At 54.8% G+C, this 16,201-nt stretch overlaps 1 protein-coding gene and 1 long non-coding RNA gene across 2 annotated transcripts in view; one reads left to right on the forward strand and one right to left on the reverse strand.

Annotated features, from left to right (window-relative positions):
- Window positions 1–16,201, reverse strand: part of ADCY5 (adenylate cyclase 5) — a 148,477-nt gene that overhangs the window by 120,965 nt on the left and 11,311 nt on the right. The gene's annotated exons all lie outside the window — the stretch shown is intronic.
- LOC142870603 (uncharacterized) lies at window positions 10,456–11,117 on the forward strand. The gene is made up of 3 exons (XR_012918956.1): window positions 10,456–10,543; window positions 10,639–10,761; window positions 11,032–11,117. It is a non-coding gene; the product is annotated as an uncharacterized LOC142870603 (long non-coding RNA).

Here is a 16,201-nt window from a genome sequence, read left to right on the forward strand (position 1 = left end):
GCTGAGGGACAATGCAGAGATGGTGGCCCTCCAACACAGAAAGACCCTGGACCAGCCATGGCTGCCGAATATTCTGTGGGCAAGGCAACAGCTGGGCAGGGTGGGCGGAGAGATGCTAGGACATCCGGGGCACTTGAGCTAGAGTGGGCTCATTTCCCTGGCGAACCCAGCTGCTGTGCCCATCAGCAGGTCTGAGCTGCAGAGCACCCAGACCCCAGGAGCCAAGATCCGTACTGGTTACCCGTTCCAGGAAAGAAAGGTCAGCGGCACCTGTTCACCCAAGGATCCCACCTCTCCACCTGGTCCATGCTCCCAGCAGCCCTGCAGTGAGGGCTGATTTTACATGTCGGCTTGCGGGGGCTAGGGGATGCCCAGAGAGCCGGTGAAACATGATGTCTGGGTGTGTCTGTGAGGGTTGCTTCCAGAGAGATTTCCATTTGCACTGACAGACTGAGTAAAGAAGATCAGGGCCTTAGTGCATTTTGTGGTTGCTATAGCAGAATACCTGAGACCGTGTGATTTATAAAGAAAAGAGGCTTACTTAACACATGGTTCTGCAAGCTGGGAAGTTCCGGAAGCATGGCACCAGTATCTGCTCAGCTTCTGGTGAGGGCTTTTCCTGCTGCGTCACAACATGGCAAAGGGGCAGTGGACATGTGTAAAGGGACAAAAATCTAGGGGCCTCTTGATTTTATAACAACCCACTCTGGAGGGAACTAATTCAGTCACACCAGAATGAGAACTCGCTCACTACCGTGAGAAAAGGCACCAAGCCATTCATTAGCGAACCGGCCCCATGACCCAAACACCTGCCACCAGGCCCCACCTCCCATGCCGCCACACTGGGAAGCGAATCCCAACATGAGTTTTGGTGGGGACAAACTCAAACCACAGCACTGGCCCTCGCCAATCTAGGTGGGCATCATCAATCTGTTGAAGGCTTGAACAGAACAAAAAGGCAGAGGAAGGTGGAATGCACTCTCTCTTCCCGAGCTGGGACATCACCTTCTCTTGCCCTTGGACATCGGGCTCTGTGTCCTCAGGCCTCCAGGCTAGGACTTACTCCCCTAGGTCCCAGGCCTTCGAGTTTGGACAGGAACTACCCCAGCGGCTCTCCTGGTTTTCCAGTTTGCAGGCCACGGATCAGGGGTCTTCTCAGCCTCCACAGCTGCATGAGCCAACCCCTCACAGCAAAGCTCTCTCTATGTCCATGTGGATCCTAACGGGTGTTTCTCTGGAGAACCCCGACACCACACCTGGTATCCCAGAGAGAGCCCTGCATCCCCTCCCTTACCATGATCCTAGGCCCCCACCTACACCAGGCTCCTGCTGTGACCCCGGCAGTCAGGCGGCACTCAAGCCCCTCCCCCCCACTCACCCCCACAGGCTGGGAGGTGCCGCCCACCCACTTCTCTTTGAATGGCAGCACTTTTCCATCGCTCTGGCTCATCTTCCACGCCCCCTCTTCCTCACTTGACAAATCCTGTCACTTTTCCAAGAGAAATGTCTCTCCCTTCACCCCCTCCTTCCTGCTCCCACTATACTCCCCAGCTGGCCCTGCCAGACCTCTTCCCAGGGCTCCTGCCTCGTGCTCTACACCCCACAAATGCTCCCTGCCCCACCCCACACCGTGCCCACCTGTGGCGAGCCTCAGTGGACCCCCTTCTACAGTGCGTTCTAGAGTCACTCCTCGCCCCAGCACGGGAGGCCAGCAGGATGTTGCACGTCCAGCCCCAACTCCCACCTGCACTTGGGTTCCCTGGGAAGACTCAGTGTGCCCAGACATATCCTGCACACTCCAGCTTCCAAGCTTTGTTTCTGCCCTTCCCCTGCCAGCAGCGCTGGTGCCCCTCTCAACGCCACCTCCATCACGAAGCCTTCCCTGTGCCCTCCCCAGCTCCAACCCCCCCAGCAGCCCCTCAGCGCCCCTCCTCCTCCCAGTACCTTTCCCCACTCTCAACTTGAGCTTGCCCATGCTCCTTATTGTTTTATAACTGCCTTGAGAGTTACTTGAGCACTTGTTGTAGACAGCCCACCCCCACCCCTCCACCTCACACAAGTGACAGCCCTGCAGGTGAGGCCTGCACCTTCCTCAGCACCACGTCCCCAGGCCGTGCACACGGAGACGCTCAAGACGTATCTGTTCCCGCAAACAAAACTGAACAACTTGTTCTTTGGAGGGAGCAGGCAGGGGCAGGCTGCCAAGGTGCGCCGTGGAGGGCCCTGGCGCTGGCTGCTACCTCGGGAGCCAGCTTCACCCACCGTGGGGACAGGTCTCTGTCCAGCGCAGCCCGACTGTAGGTTTATGAGTCATGGTCACGAGGCCACAGCAGCTTAATGAGGGACATTCTCTATCCACACTCACACACACGCACAGACACACAGACACGCCCAGAGACAGGCAGACCACTTCCTGCTTAGAGATCAGTTAAGGCTCCAGGAGACAGGCGAAAAGAGGAGCAGAGATGCTCAGGCCAAAACCCCACTTCGACTTGTCCTCTCCAGAGATCTACTATGTCCCTTCTCCATTTCCTCCTGCCTGGAGCAGGGGTGAGGTGGAGAGTGCCCTGAGAAATGGAGGCAAGAGCAGGAAGGCAGGGCAGGAGTGAATGATCTGCACCCTAGGCTCTACAAATGGCCCCATCGTCATTTACCTACATGGCCGAAGAGCCTGGACCAGCCAAAGCCAGCAGCAGTCCCCAGGCCCCGGCCCCCTCAGGCCCCCACTGTTCTTCCCCCAGGGGTGGCAGGCAGCTCAGGGCTACAGTGGGAGGCAGTGGACAATATCCTCATCGGACCCCGCATTTGTTTGCTAGGACTACTACTGCAACAAAACACCACAAATTAAGTGGCTTAAACAACAGAAATGCATCATCTCACAGTTCTGGAGGCCAGAAGTACAAAATCAAAGTGCTGGCAGAGTTGGTTCTTTCTGAGGTCTGCTCCCCACAGGAAGACTATTCCCTGCCTCTCTCCTTGCTGCTGGTAGCCTCAGGTATGCCTGGGCTTGCAGAGGGTGTTCTCCCTGTGTCTTCAGGTCGTCTTCCCTCTGTGTGTCTTCTCTGTGTCCAAACCTCCCCTTTTTATAACGCCGCCAGTCATATTGGTTAAGGCCACCCTAAAGACCTCACCTCAATGAGATCATTTGCAAAGACCCGATTTCCAAATAAGGTTGCGGGTACTGTGGGTTAGGAATTCAACATCTTTTTTGGGAGACACAATTCAACACAAACCCCTATTGATACTGCTATTGCTCCTGTTGAAATAGTAACCATAGAAGCGCAAACCCTCATAGAGCTTACCATGTGCCACACGCTATTAGGACCATCTTTACCACTATGAGGTAGGTTACTTTTATTATCTCTACTTCCTGCTGAGAACGCTGAGACTGAGAGAGGTTAGGTAACTTACCCCAAGGCACACAGTTGATGAATGACAAAGCCAGGATTCTAACACGGGTGGTCCTTAGCCACTGCACTATAGTATTCACATCATACTATGTTAGCATTTATGCCAGTTCTGAGCAGCACAGACATTATCTTATCATGACACCTAGTCCTAAATCCAGCACCTGGGTGTGGTCCACTCTGGCCATCAGATTAAGCCATGGAGAGTTCTCACAGGGCAACTGCCCACTGTACCCAGGCCGTAATTGCCACCCAAGGGTGGCTGGATGGGCAAGGTCTGAGTGGAAGGAATTCTGAATGGGCAAGTGAAGAGCAAGTGGTAGGGACAAGCAGGACAGATAAAGCCCACTGCCTCCCCTTCCGAGACCTCCTCCACCAGCCCCCAGACAGGCACAAGACCGCATTGTGTCAAACCCAACTGCTACGCTATAGTGAAAAGGACTTATTGATTTGTCCTGTATACTTTTTATTTAATGGGGGAGGACTGCAGGAGAGAGAGCTGGGCATGAAAAGCCTGCAACCGGCCGCCTTCAAGTGCCACAGCCATCCCTGGTGCGCTAACCACAGCCCTGGCCTCGAGCCAGCCCCTCGACTTGTGGCCTTCTCTATAAATGTGTGTGCTTGTTGGTGTGTTGTTGTTATTATTGTTACTGTTGTAATAATCAAATTACCCAGCGTTTCTTCCCTGGCCACTCCCGGGACAGCACAGACATTAGCTCATAACAATGCAGTCCTCACTGGGAGGCAGAAAACTGCAGGCCCTGGGACCGCCAGCTTCTCCCTGGGCAGAGGGGCCCACGGAGGGTTCTGCCTGGCTCCTACCCTGCCAGGCTTTCTCCCCTTTCTCTCAGCAAAGTGGCACCAAAACTGAGTCTAGGTTTGGATGAGCAGTTAATGCAGCCAGAAGCTAAAATACACAAGATCATGAAAAAAATGAGGGTGGGCAGTGGCCAGAGGAGCTATGCATTTAATGGACTTGGCCTCCTTTCTCTTGGCCCATCTGGGATTTCCACGGGCAGTGGCGAAGGTCAGGGCGTTTTATACAGATGAGTTCACTAATTTCACAATGGCCCTGTGGAGTGAGTATCAACAGCTCCAAGTGCCAGATGGGGACACTGAGGGTCAGAGAATTGTAGTCACTTGTCCGATTCCTGTATACAGGCAGGTGGTAGAGCTGGGTTTCAGGCGGAGAGCTGCCTGACTGCGAAGCCCAAGCTCACGGAGTCACGACTGCAGGGAGGAGGCAGTGTGCTCAGCTCATGTTGGTGGGGGGTTGCAAATCCCACTGCCCCGACCCTCACCAGAATGCCCAGCCGTAGGAATCGCCTCTTCCCAGACGGTATGACTGGCTTCCAGGCCGTGCCCGCCAGCAGCAGGCTTAGTCTCCTTCTCATCAAGGCCCTGCTCATGCTGCTGGCAGCCCTCTGAGGCCATGGGGCTCCAGAAGAGTCCAAGGGCTGTGGCCACTCCAGGGGAGGGGCAAGCACACAAGTTAATGGGACGGTCTTTTCTCAAGGAGGGGAGACAGACACAGACTCCCGCCTGCCATTCCAGCCTGATAGGAGCCCAGAAAGTTTTGTGCAACGTAATCTGGCTGCACAGAGCAGAGCAGACTTCCCTTCTGTCCCTCCTGGGAGGAGCATCAGGGCTGACCTCACGGACAGGAGATGATACTTCTCTGCACCTTGCAGCAAGAGGACAAGCCAATTACCAGGGCCACCCTGGGCTTGGGCTCAAGAGTGGGTCAGATGAAGCAATGGCCCAAAAGAGCAAAGAAGGACTAGCCTTGGTCTTGAGCCTGGTCATCACCCAGGCAGGCAGCGTCACCCAGGCCCCAACGTCCTCACTTCCTGCCTTGGAGGTGGAAGGGAACATCGTTTCCATTTCTCACACGCACAGGCCAAGGCTCAAGGAAAGGAAAGGCCTTGGGCAGCCTATGGCAGCAGGTCCCCAACTCCTCATTCAGCTCTCCCTGTGGTTCCACACTGGCCTTTGAGAGCACCGGCGTCAGGTGTGGAGGGGACCTGGGAGGCCCTGGCCCCAGAGCAGATGGGCTGGCCCTGACCCAGGGAGGCTGGGAGCCAACCTAGGGATTATCCCACAGCGGCGGTGCCCAGGTATCCACGCCATGCGCTGCGTATACACATAGCGCCCTGCATGCGGCTGGGCTCGCAGGTGTGTGCGGGACCGAGGGGTGGGTGTCTACCCTGCGATGGATGTTGGGCCAGCTCAGGCGAGACAAACCATGGACTGCTCATCTTACAAGCAGAGCCCAGGCTCGCCCACTAGGCTGGATGCTCTCCGAAGCCAGGAGCCAAGTCTCCCTCCTCTGGAAGAGGGCGGCTTGGTGGAGTGGGACAGAGAAGCGGGACAGAGGAGCAAACCTCTGGCCCTGCGTGTTCTCCTGTGTCCTAGCAGGGGGCTCTTAGAGGTCCCAGGCCCCCACTGATTTCTCTAGAAAGATGGTCCAGGAAGAATCCGAAATCCTCTCACAAATAAGCCCTACCCAGCACAGAACTGTACCCCAACCAGAGCAAGACAACAAGCACAGACAGGCCTTAGGACGGGGCATTTCTGGGGAGGTGGCTGCCTCCTGCCACCCGCACAGCCCCTCCTCCAGCCTGGCTCAGGACGACCACCCTTTTGATCTCTCTCTCCCTCCACCCCACATTCGGCCTGGTGGGTGCAGGCTGGCTTTTCCAATGGGCTCCAGTTTTGAAGAGTGGTGTGTGTGTGTGCGTGCGTGCGTGCACAAGTCAGTGTGTGTGTGTGCCCATCTGTCCTGGGGAGCAATAATAGTTAACAAATAAGTGAATGGCAAAAATAGCCTCAAAGGAGCTGACAGGCAGAAGGCCAGAGTGGCCGGGCGTGGGGCCAGCACCCTGAAATGCCAAATGTTAATTTAGCCAAAAGAAAAAAAGGTCCATTTCAAGACCGCCCCCGTGAGCCAGGGTCAGGGTCTGCTGTGGTTTCTGGCAATGGCACAGCCCCTCCCCGGGCGTCCAGAACGCAGCCCCGGCAGGAGGGCCTCTCTCAGGATTAGGGTCACTGAGTGCTGGAGAGAAGGGGCTCAGCCTGGCACACACAAGGTCAGGATGGGCAGGAAGCCGGCAGCCGCTTCCCATCAGTCCTCCAACCATCTACCCAGTTGGCCGGCCCCAAAGGTCCAACTGGCCAGAAGAACGTTCTGGATATCACCACCATCTCACATCCCAGGCATGGGTCCTGCCCCACCTCGACACTCCCTTGGGGGCAGGGGATTTGACTCATCGTCCTGGCTGTCTGTCACCCTTGCCAGCTCCCTCGGGCGTCAAATCTGACTTCTCAGGCCTTGGCAATGCATGGCCTTCTTGTGGGCACAGAGCTCTCTTGGCAACAAATCCCCTGGGTGTCCGTGGGCGGTTTTGCTGTCCTCCGTTGCATGCATGTGTGTCTTGATGAAGCTGCAGAAGGAAGCACATCTGGGAGAAGCAGATGTATGGTCTCCTCTTCCCCGCAGCCCCAACCCTTTCAAAACCATCCACAGCTGACTTGCCAGCTCCTCTGGACCTGTCCGCAGGAGGGATGCGAGCACAGGATGACCTCACCACAGCCACCCCCAAATGCACGAGGACCTGGACCAGCCCACTCTGCAGTTCACACCCACCTGAGGCAGCCCCGGCCCCAGCTCACAGGCCAGTCCCAGTTGGGTTCTGGAGGCAGCCTGGCTCCAGAGGGTCTGTGCTCCTCCCTTGGCAACCCACAGCCAGAATAACGACAGGGCCCGGGACAGGGCAAACCTCATGGGCCAGGACCTAGCCCTTCTTCCGCCTCCTCTCGGAGGCAATGCATTTTCCTCTGCTCTCTGCACTGCCACCCAGACACGGGGCAGGCAGAGCAACACCAAGTGCCCTCTGTAACTGGGCAAGACTTAAAAGTACTAACTAGAACTGGAACAGACCCAGGTCATTTATCAAGGGCTTTCATCTGCATCCATCATCACATTCTGTGCTCAACACAACCCTGTAGGGGTAGCACTGAGACTCAGAAAGCCAAGGAGAGCCCTCCGCAGGGAGCACAGCAGTGAACGGGATGAAGTCCTCCCTGTAGGAGCTAACACTGTAATGGGGGGAGCACCCCAGGAATAGACAAAAGAGCCCCACACATACGTCGTGGGCGGCCCTGAAAAAGGGCAGTGTGTGGGGGTGGCACACAGGGCCTGTAGGAGAGCCAGGAGCTCTGTCAGGGCTCAGGGCAGCCAGGACACCAGGGTCCTGGGCAAGGAGCGAGGGCCTCAGAGGCACCAAGCAGGGACTGGCGGGGGTGGGGGCTCCTGGGTCCCAGAGGGAGGATGAGCTTGGAGGTTGAATCTTGATGCGTAACACCTGGAGGAAGGCAGAGTCCTGGGAATTTGAAGGAAGGAGGCTGATATGGCATATTTAAAGCCCCAGAAAAAGGAAGGAGGAAGGCCCTTGGGATCCAGGGATCCAGGTCCCCTGGGGAGGAGGTGATACCTAGTTCCCTAGATGCTTGGGATGGTCTGGAGGAGGGGGCATGAAGGAGGGGGCTTAGCACCATTGGTAACCAAGGCAGGAAGCAGCTCACAGGCAGATGCCCAGGGGCTCCCTGTCCTGTCCTCAAGCTCCCCAGTGGGCCTCCTCCGGCCTCCCTGGACAATGGCAGCAGCCTCCCCACCCATCATCAGTCTCCAGGCTCTCCCTGTATGGACCAACTCCACACACCAACACTAGAGCCACCTTTCTAAACACAGGTGGGACCACATCTCTACCCACTCTCTGGCACACAGACTTCTAGAGATCCCCACTGCCTCCAAAATCACCGAATGTCTTGGCACAGAAGTGCGGGCTCTTCCCAACCTAGTCCCAGCTACGGCACCCTCACTGTTGCCACCACACTCTGCCGCTCTCCCAAGCCCCAGCCAGTGTCCTGCCTCCATGCCTCTGCTCTGCTGTCTCTCCGGCTGCCCTTTCCCGTGTCTCTGCCCCTGAAACCCCAACTCACCCTCCAAGCAGCTCAAAACAGAAGTCTTTTGGGAAGCCTCCTATGGCCTCCCCTGAAACCAGACAAGCTTAAACTACTCCCTCTCAGGCACAGCCAGCAAACCGCACGCATCACGCTGTGCCGGGCAGTACAGGCGCAGGTCCCCTCACTGGCCGTGGGTGGTAGCAACGCGGAGAGGTTAGAGCCAGGCTGCCCAGCTCACTGTGTGAACGTGGGCAAGTTGCTTGACCTGCCCTGCCTCAATTGCAAGGTGGGTGCAACAGCAACAGTGCTTCCCTCATAGGGTTATCGTGAGGACTCAACGAGTTAACCTAAGTGAAGTACTTGGGACAGAGCTGCACACATAAGCGGCACATTCACGGATTTGCAGTTGAAGGCAGAGTCTGTGGCTTATTCATCCTGGTGTCCCAGTGCCCAACACATGGTAGGTATTTTTTCACTAAGTCAGTCCAGTGAACATTAAACACCAGCACCCAGGCAAAGAGAAAACTGGCACGAACAAAAATGAAGTCGAGTTAAGGATGGTGATAAATTTTGTTTTGGGACATGCTGGGTTCAAGCAGATGGAGGGATACTGGCCAGGAGGACTGATGGACAGGGACCCATGACTGGGGTTAGGCTAGAAGGAAGTATTCGAGAACTGTGCACTGCTTGGCCTCATGACTCTCTGTCCCCCCAGGTTTGCAGTGCTGTGCACCCCACAGCACTCCCTGTCCAGGCCTGTGGAGTGCAGTCCTTTCTTATCTGACCCTAGATATAGGCATAACCTTTTGAGACCATCTCATCTTTGTTGTAAAGATGGGGAAATCGAGGCAGAGGCAGATGTCTGTTAGTCAGGATTGCTGTGCCTACAGTCACGCACTGTAGTATCATAGCCAGTATCCCTGTGGTCACCTGAAAATCCCTTTGTCTGCCTCCTCTCTCGAGCTGTTGACATATGTTCTGCTACCAGGCTACTTCCTAGCTCCTGATCTCTGGGTTAGATAGAATGTCTCCATCTCCTCTCTCCCTCGCTTCCTCCAAAGCCTCCTCCAGCTATGTCCCCTGAGGATTGCCAGGCACAGGCTCAGCAGGAAGTTCCCTCCCACCCTGAATCTAACCATCACATTCCACCCTCCCCAGCCTGCCTCCTGGTGCAACAAACACAGCAACCTCTGTCTCTTGGAGTGGCCTGGCACTCCCCATCACTCCAGGAAAGGGGAACCCTAAAACCTCCTTTCTCCACCTGAGAAGGGGAATGTAGGAACTGTGTCAACAGGGCACCTGCCTCAAATAGGGGGAGCCTATTTAAGGTGCGGATTCCTGGGCTCTACTCCAGACCTGGATCAGACTCTCTTGACAAGGGGCCCAGGAATCACATCTTTAAATAGACCTCCTAGGGAATTCTTACACACAAGTTTGGGAGCTATTGAAGTACTGGCTCAGAGTCTGAGCACTGGAGCCTCACGATATCACTTGCTAACAGTGAGACCTTAAGCAAGGCACTTAGCTTCTCTGGGCCTCTATGTCCTTATCTATAAAATGTTCTCATCTGATAAAAAAAACAAAAAACAATACATGCAAGGATCAAAGAAGTTACTAAGTGCTCAGCACTGTGCCTGGCACACTGTAAATGTGTGATAAATGGCAGGAATTGGCAATATTGCCCTAACTTAGGAAGGTAGATTTCCATCAGACTGAACGCTGCCCAAGGGGAGGGACAAAATCTCCCCATTCCTCTCCACTCCCTAAGCCCTAGGGGCTCATGAGCACAGTGGCCAGGCTGGTGCATGGAAAAGAAAGAGAGATGCTGTTCCCAAAGACCCCTAGATGCCATGGCACATGGCACACCTGGCAGGCTATTAGGACATTTCCAAATCCTGAGGGGGCCCCCAGGGAAAAGGAGGAACCCCCTATCCCCAGTGAGTGCCTGTGCTCAGCCCCTCCTCTGAGATCACAAAGCCCTCCTTCTCCTCAGAGCAGAAGGCAAAGAAAGTTCTGTCATCTCAGGAGTGCTCCCCACCCACCCCACCTGCCAATAAGGTGGCTTCCTGAAGGTTTCTTCACATCAGGGGCCTAGAGATGTCGGACTTTACAGAAACACAGACAGTGACCTTTCTGTAAGGCTCATCAGAGCCATTCTCAAGAGGGATGGGGTAGGCAGGGGGCGAGGCCAGGCTGGAGAGAGTGGGTCGCCTACACTGGGGTGTCACATCCCACCATGTATCCAGCCCAGGCTTCCCGCTTCTAGAAAACCCAAGGCTCTGAGCCACTACACTCTGCTGGAGAAGAGGATGCCCCACTGGCCAACCAGACCAACCGAACAACTGTTCCTCCCCAGCTCACCTGTCCCAGCCACTGCCCCAGCATGGAGGTGCGGAGACCCAACTCGTCTGGGCAGGGAGGGAATGGCGGCCCCAGCATCTCTCTCCACCTCTCGGCAAAGCCCTTCTCCCCTGTTCCTCCACCCCCCAGCACAGCCTCCCCCCGGCAGACACACCGAGACTCTCTTCCTGCTCCACAAAAGAACCTAGAGAGACCCAGGGGATGCGGGATGGGCACTCAAGATCTTCTGGTTCCTTTAGGAGAAATCAGGTCTGTTCTGTAAATCCCAGGCTGAGGGTGACTTTCCTTTTACTTCCAGGAGCAGAAGTAAAGAGCAAGAAGACTATGTGGCACACACAGGCTGGACGCGACAGAGGCCTCGCCTGGACGCCATCACGCCCTCCCCCCGGCGAGCTGTCCCCGGCCCCGACACCCTGGATGGAAGCAGAGGGTGACACCACTTCGGGCAGTAGGAGTTCCCCACAGACCTGTTTGCAGTGAGATCACCCAGGGGCCTCAGAGGGAGAGAACTGAAATCACCCCCCGGGCGTCAGGTGGGGAAGCAGCAAAGGCAGCAAAACCCCACACGGGAAGTTGTCAGATGGTGACTAACGGGCTTTTCTAGGCCATTGTCACCAATGCCGGAGAAATATTCCACTTTAAAAATAAATGTAAAGCAAAATCCAAAATTAACTCTCCCCAGATAACCCCTTCCAAAGACAGACCACATCGCAATCCACATGTGGCTTCTCGTAGAGGATTTGACCCGAGGACTCTCCCCATCCTGGGTAGAGCCCAGGCCCCAGGCCCACACGGCGCGTGCGTGACACATTGTCAGTCCTCAGACGCACCCCAGCTTCCTCCGCTCCCCTGTCCTCCCAGAGCACTGAGGAGTCCTTGAACTCCCTGGCCCGAGTCAAAGGCGCTGGGAAAGAGATGAAGAGATGGACGGGAAGGAAACCCTCTCAGGGTACGAGCCGTCTCCTCACGCTGCACATCCCCTTTCTTTACTTTCTCAGTCACAACACGTGCCAGTGGGGGTCGCCAGCTATACAATTCCTTGCTTTTCCCGCGCTGTAGAAGCAGAGAAAAAGTAAGAGTGGGGTGGACAGACATTGCTATGTGCCCGCTGGTGACTCTGAGCAGAGCCATTCATCCAGCCACTGACAGTACTGAGCAGCTGCTACAGACACTCCAGCTCACAGTGGAGCTGGGCAGAGATCCACGAAGACTAAGGGACGCGGCCGAGGGTGGGAAGGCCACAGGTGTCCACACGACTTCTCCCCACTCCGAAGCGAAATATCACGTAAAGGAAAGAGAGGAAGGAAGAGTTAGTGCCGATCCATAGGCATTTGTTCATACCTAACAGATGTGCAGAAACGTAAGGTTTGCAGCTCTGCTAAGACAGTCAGTCTAGCAGTCAAGTGTAGCAGTTCTTTTCTAAAATAATCCTGTAGTTATGATGGCACGGCACTAAGCCGTTTATCGAGCCATGCTTGGGGTTAATTGCTGGTGATAAGAGCAACATAAATACACCAAGCCACAGCCTTGCCTGATAAGATTTTATACACCAACCACCGACCAAGTTTTCTTCCCCTCTTACACACCTGCAATCATTTTTAGTGGCCATCACTCTTCACTGAATCACCACAATAAACCCTTTAGATATAAGCAACGTGCCTTTCGATAAGGCCACAAATCAGTCTCGGAGTCGTCACACGGCCCGTCCGTGATGAGGGGCCTGGGGCGGCAGCGCTCTGTGCCGCTGCACGTCAGCGCGGCCGGGAGAGGCCCGGCCCCCAGATGCGCCGGACGCTGGCATTAGGGCAAAGCTCCTCGATGTGCTTCGCTGCCCACACCTTCCGCTCTGATGCATTCCTTGAGGTGAACCCACCCAGAGAGCTTGAGGCTCAGCCCCAGGCATTCGAGGTGAGAACTGGAGCTGAACAAGCACAGCAACACATGGCCATAAACCAGGAGCAAGTTTATCCCGCGCTGCGGGAACTGCTGTTTCCCGGGCTTGCTTTGAGAAGAATGAGGAATCCTTTGGGGAATTTGTGTAGTGACCCATGCTCATATTTATTGTCCTTCAATATGCCCACGAGCCTGCCTCCCGTCCAGTCTCTGAGTGCCTCCCCCATCTTACAGCTGCAAATAGGGGAGTGGGGAGGAGGCAGCGGGCAGGAAAAGCCACCAGGACAAAGGTGGAAGAGAAGGGACAAAGGGAGGGGGAGAGGCTTCCCGAGACAGCACCCGACAGAGCAGTGGGAGTCCCAGAGAGGGAGGGGATGACACCCAGTGTTTGCTAAGTTCAGGGCCAGGCACAGGGCCCAGAGGTGGGCTCTGCGGGGGAGATGCTTGTCTAGGGAGGGAGCACCCCAGGGACCCTTTTCTGCCGAAGTCAGCACTCCCCGTGGAAGCTGAGAATGTGCACTATCACTAACATTCAGCAAATATCCGGGTATGAAAACAGACGAGGTCCCTGCCCTCAGAGAGCCAGCAGTTAAGTGGAAAGATAGACAAATAAACCCACCAGGAGAAAATTATACACCAGCGCAAATGCTACAGAGAAAATAAAGAGGGCGTTTCTAATTTAGACTCACGGTGTCAAACGGTGCAAAGGCAGGAGGGCCCCAGGAGAGGCTCAGTGGGCATTCGGCTCTGGCCCCTCCCTGCCCACAGCCTCCCCGGCTGAGATGTCAGAGCCCAGGCACTCCCCAGCTGGCATGACCTACCGGTGCCTGTCGCGGGGCAGATGGATTCCTTCCACGCAGTGTGGTGAAACGCTTACAGGAAAGGGTCTTGGCCAGAGACAGTCTGGGGACTAGGGCACACTAAGTGAACAAATAAGCAGCCTTCCCATCCCCAAAAGAAAATGTGAAAATAAAATCTCGGCAATCCACTTAGCAAAATAGTTTCGTTTCCCTTTAGTTTCCTTCTGAAGAGCGACAGGGACAGAAGCAGATCTGAAGCAGAACTAAAGGATGTTTAGCTTAGGATGTTGATGGTTCTGGGGAGCTGGGCTTTAAAGACACCCTTGAAACACTCTGGTGAGCACTAAACCGCGTACCTACTGAATGCTACTCAACAGAGAGACCCGAGTCGGCCTCCAGGGCCGTCCTGAGAGGCAGTCCAGGCAGACCCCAGCAGCCTCCTCCCTTCCCCCGTCCCCGTCCCCGTCCCACGTATGCCACCAGCAGACTGGCGATGAGGCAGCCTCACTCAGAGCTGAGCAATCCTAGCATCACTCCGACCCCTCTTCTGGGTCGCAGCCCCTACTCACTCATGTACGAAACCACTCAGGAAGTCTTCACAGGTGAACAGCCGATCCCGGGTGCCCACCAAACACCTCAGCACAGCACCCTGCAGGCTCCGGAAATGGTAACTCATTTAATGCCCATCTGAGCCAGACACCTAGAGGGAAGGAAGGCCGTGTGTTTCAAAACCAAACTGACATGACTGCCTGCTCGCAGCTGGGCCTGCTACAGCTTCCGAAGGCCCCCAGGGCGAAGCTAGCAATGGCCCAAGTGTGAAACGAACACAGGGTTTGGACTCAGAGATCTGAATTTGTATAGCAGCTCCTAAGCTAACTAGTTAGTGGTGTGACCTGAAGGAGGTCACTTACCCTCTCTGATCTTCTATCTCCTCCTCTCCAAAACCTCAGCAGCAACACGGGCTATAAACCACCACACAGCTCCCAGAGTGCCTTCACGTGCATTACCTTGTCTGGGCCACACCATGACAGGTCCCATCAGTCATGAATCTCTTGTCCCCAGCTTAAAGACGGAAGAGAGGTCAAGGCAACTCACACACAACCAGGGTCACCTCCCGGGCCAATGTTTGCTCCATCACCTCCTAAGAGCTGTCTTGAGAAGCAAATGAGATCACACAGACAAGCCCTTTGTCACCTATAAAATGCTAATCAAATATAAAAGCATTTGAGCCTTTTTGGTGGTATTTGAGCTGTGTCTGGTCCAGGTCTGAGCCCTGGGGCTGCCCAAGCCTCATCCCAGGAGAGTTCCATACAAGGAGTCTGGCCCTTGGCACAGGTATTTTTTCAAAGCTATCCAGGGTATTCAAATGCACACCCAGGAGAGAAAACCCCTGGTCTATCCACCCTCTCCCTACCACCCCTACCACCACCCACAGGACCACCCAGAGGTAACAGACATGCAGGATGACAAAAGGACCTGGGCCTTGTTCTTCCATTCTATGTGACAACCCTCTCTGGCAAGGGCCACCTCTCAATCCTCTGGGTATATGCCACACACAGCAGGAGGTCAGTAAGTGTGCACTGAATTGAACTACACTAAATTTCAGATGTTTGAGTGCAATGGTCTGGGCAAATGCCATCAGAGCAAAAAGCTGAGTGTCAAACCCAGAGAAATGCTGAGGAGGCACTGCCTTGGCAGATGAGGTCCCTGTAGACTCCACTGACCAAGTGATGTCACAACCTCGCCAAGAGGCTGGCAAGCCCTTCAGTCAGCACATAATTTCTTTCAGATCTGCTTACAGGAAAGGGACTTGGCCAGAGACAGTCTGGGGACTAAGCAAAAATACCCCAAATCAAGGGTCTCTTTTTCTTATCCTAAGAAAACTTTTTTTAAGGTCATAAATTCTGCTGCCACCTTGTAACAGTAGCTTAGAAATCTGAAGACAGGTCAGAATGCAAACAAGAAGGGGCATAGAAAGCCACACATTTTTAAGAAGTAAAAATTCAAAACATATATCTTTTAGAGAACTGTTTTTCAAATTTCACAGTATTCCTCTAGTCCCGCAACCGATCTGCTAGAGACAAACATACGTCATCAAATGGGAAAAAAGGGCTCCAGGCAGGACTAAGGTTCTAAGTCTGTCGTAGAGTTCTGCACCTGAATCATTTTTGTTCCCAGGAAGCAGCCTCTGACCCTCCCTCGTGCTCAAGTCAAACCTGGGCTAGAATGCTGGTTCCCCACTCTCTCTCAGATTCCCCTAGAAAAAGACCCTGAGACAAGGGTTTGGGGACATGTGGTTCTGGGAGGTGACCCCAGGAAACACTAGAAGGGGCATAGGGGAGTGGAGCAATGAGGCAAGGAAGGAAATAAAGCCAAAGAGAAAAAGAAGAAGAGTGTGTTATCAAGCCTGTTACTACTGTGAGTCACCAGTGCTTAATCCTTCTGGAGAACTCTGAGAGACCATACAGAACACAAGCCTCAGAATTAGACCCCACCCCCGAGGCCGAGGGAGCCAGGGTGTCCATCCAGCAGCACCCAACAGCCACTGGTGAGTGCTGCTCTCAGGGCGGTGACTCCCCAGCTCGTCTGACCTGCCCTACCAGCAGGCCCCAAGGCTCAAGGCCAGAGAAAAGCCTCGGGTGCAAAGAGCTGGAAGTCCGGCTGGCACAAGTGAAAGGTACGTGCCTAGAGGATATGGGCAGGGTGCTGAACCATCTGTCACATGCTTGCTGTGTGACCTTGGGGAAGTTACTTACCTTCTCTTATCACAGTTTC

The sequence above is a fragment of the Microcebus murinus genome, chromosome 1, assembly GCF_040939455.1.
Source record: "Microcebus murinus isolate Inina chromosome 1, M.murinus_Inina_mat1.0, whole genome shotgun sequence".
NCBI lineage: Eukaryota > Metazoa > Chordata > Mammalia > Primates > Cheirogaleidae > Microcebus > Microcebus murinus.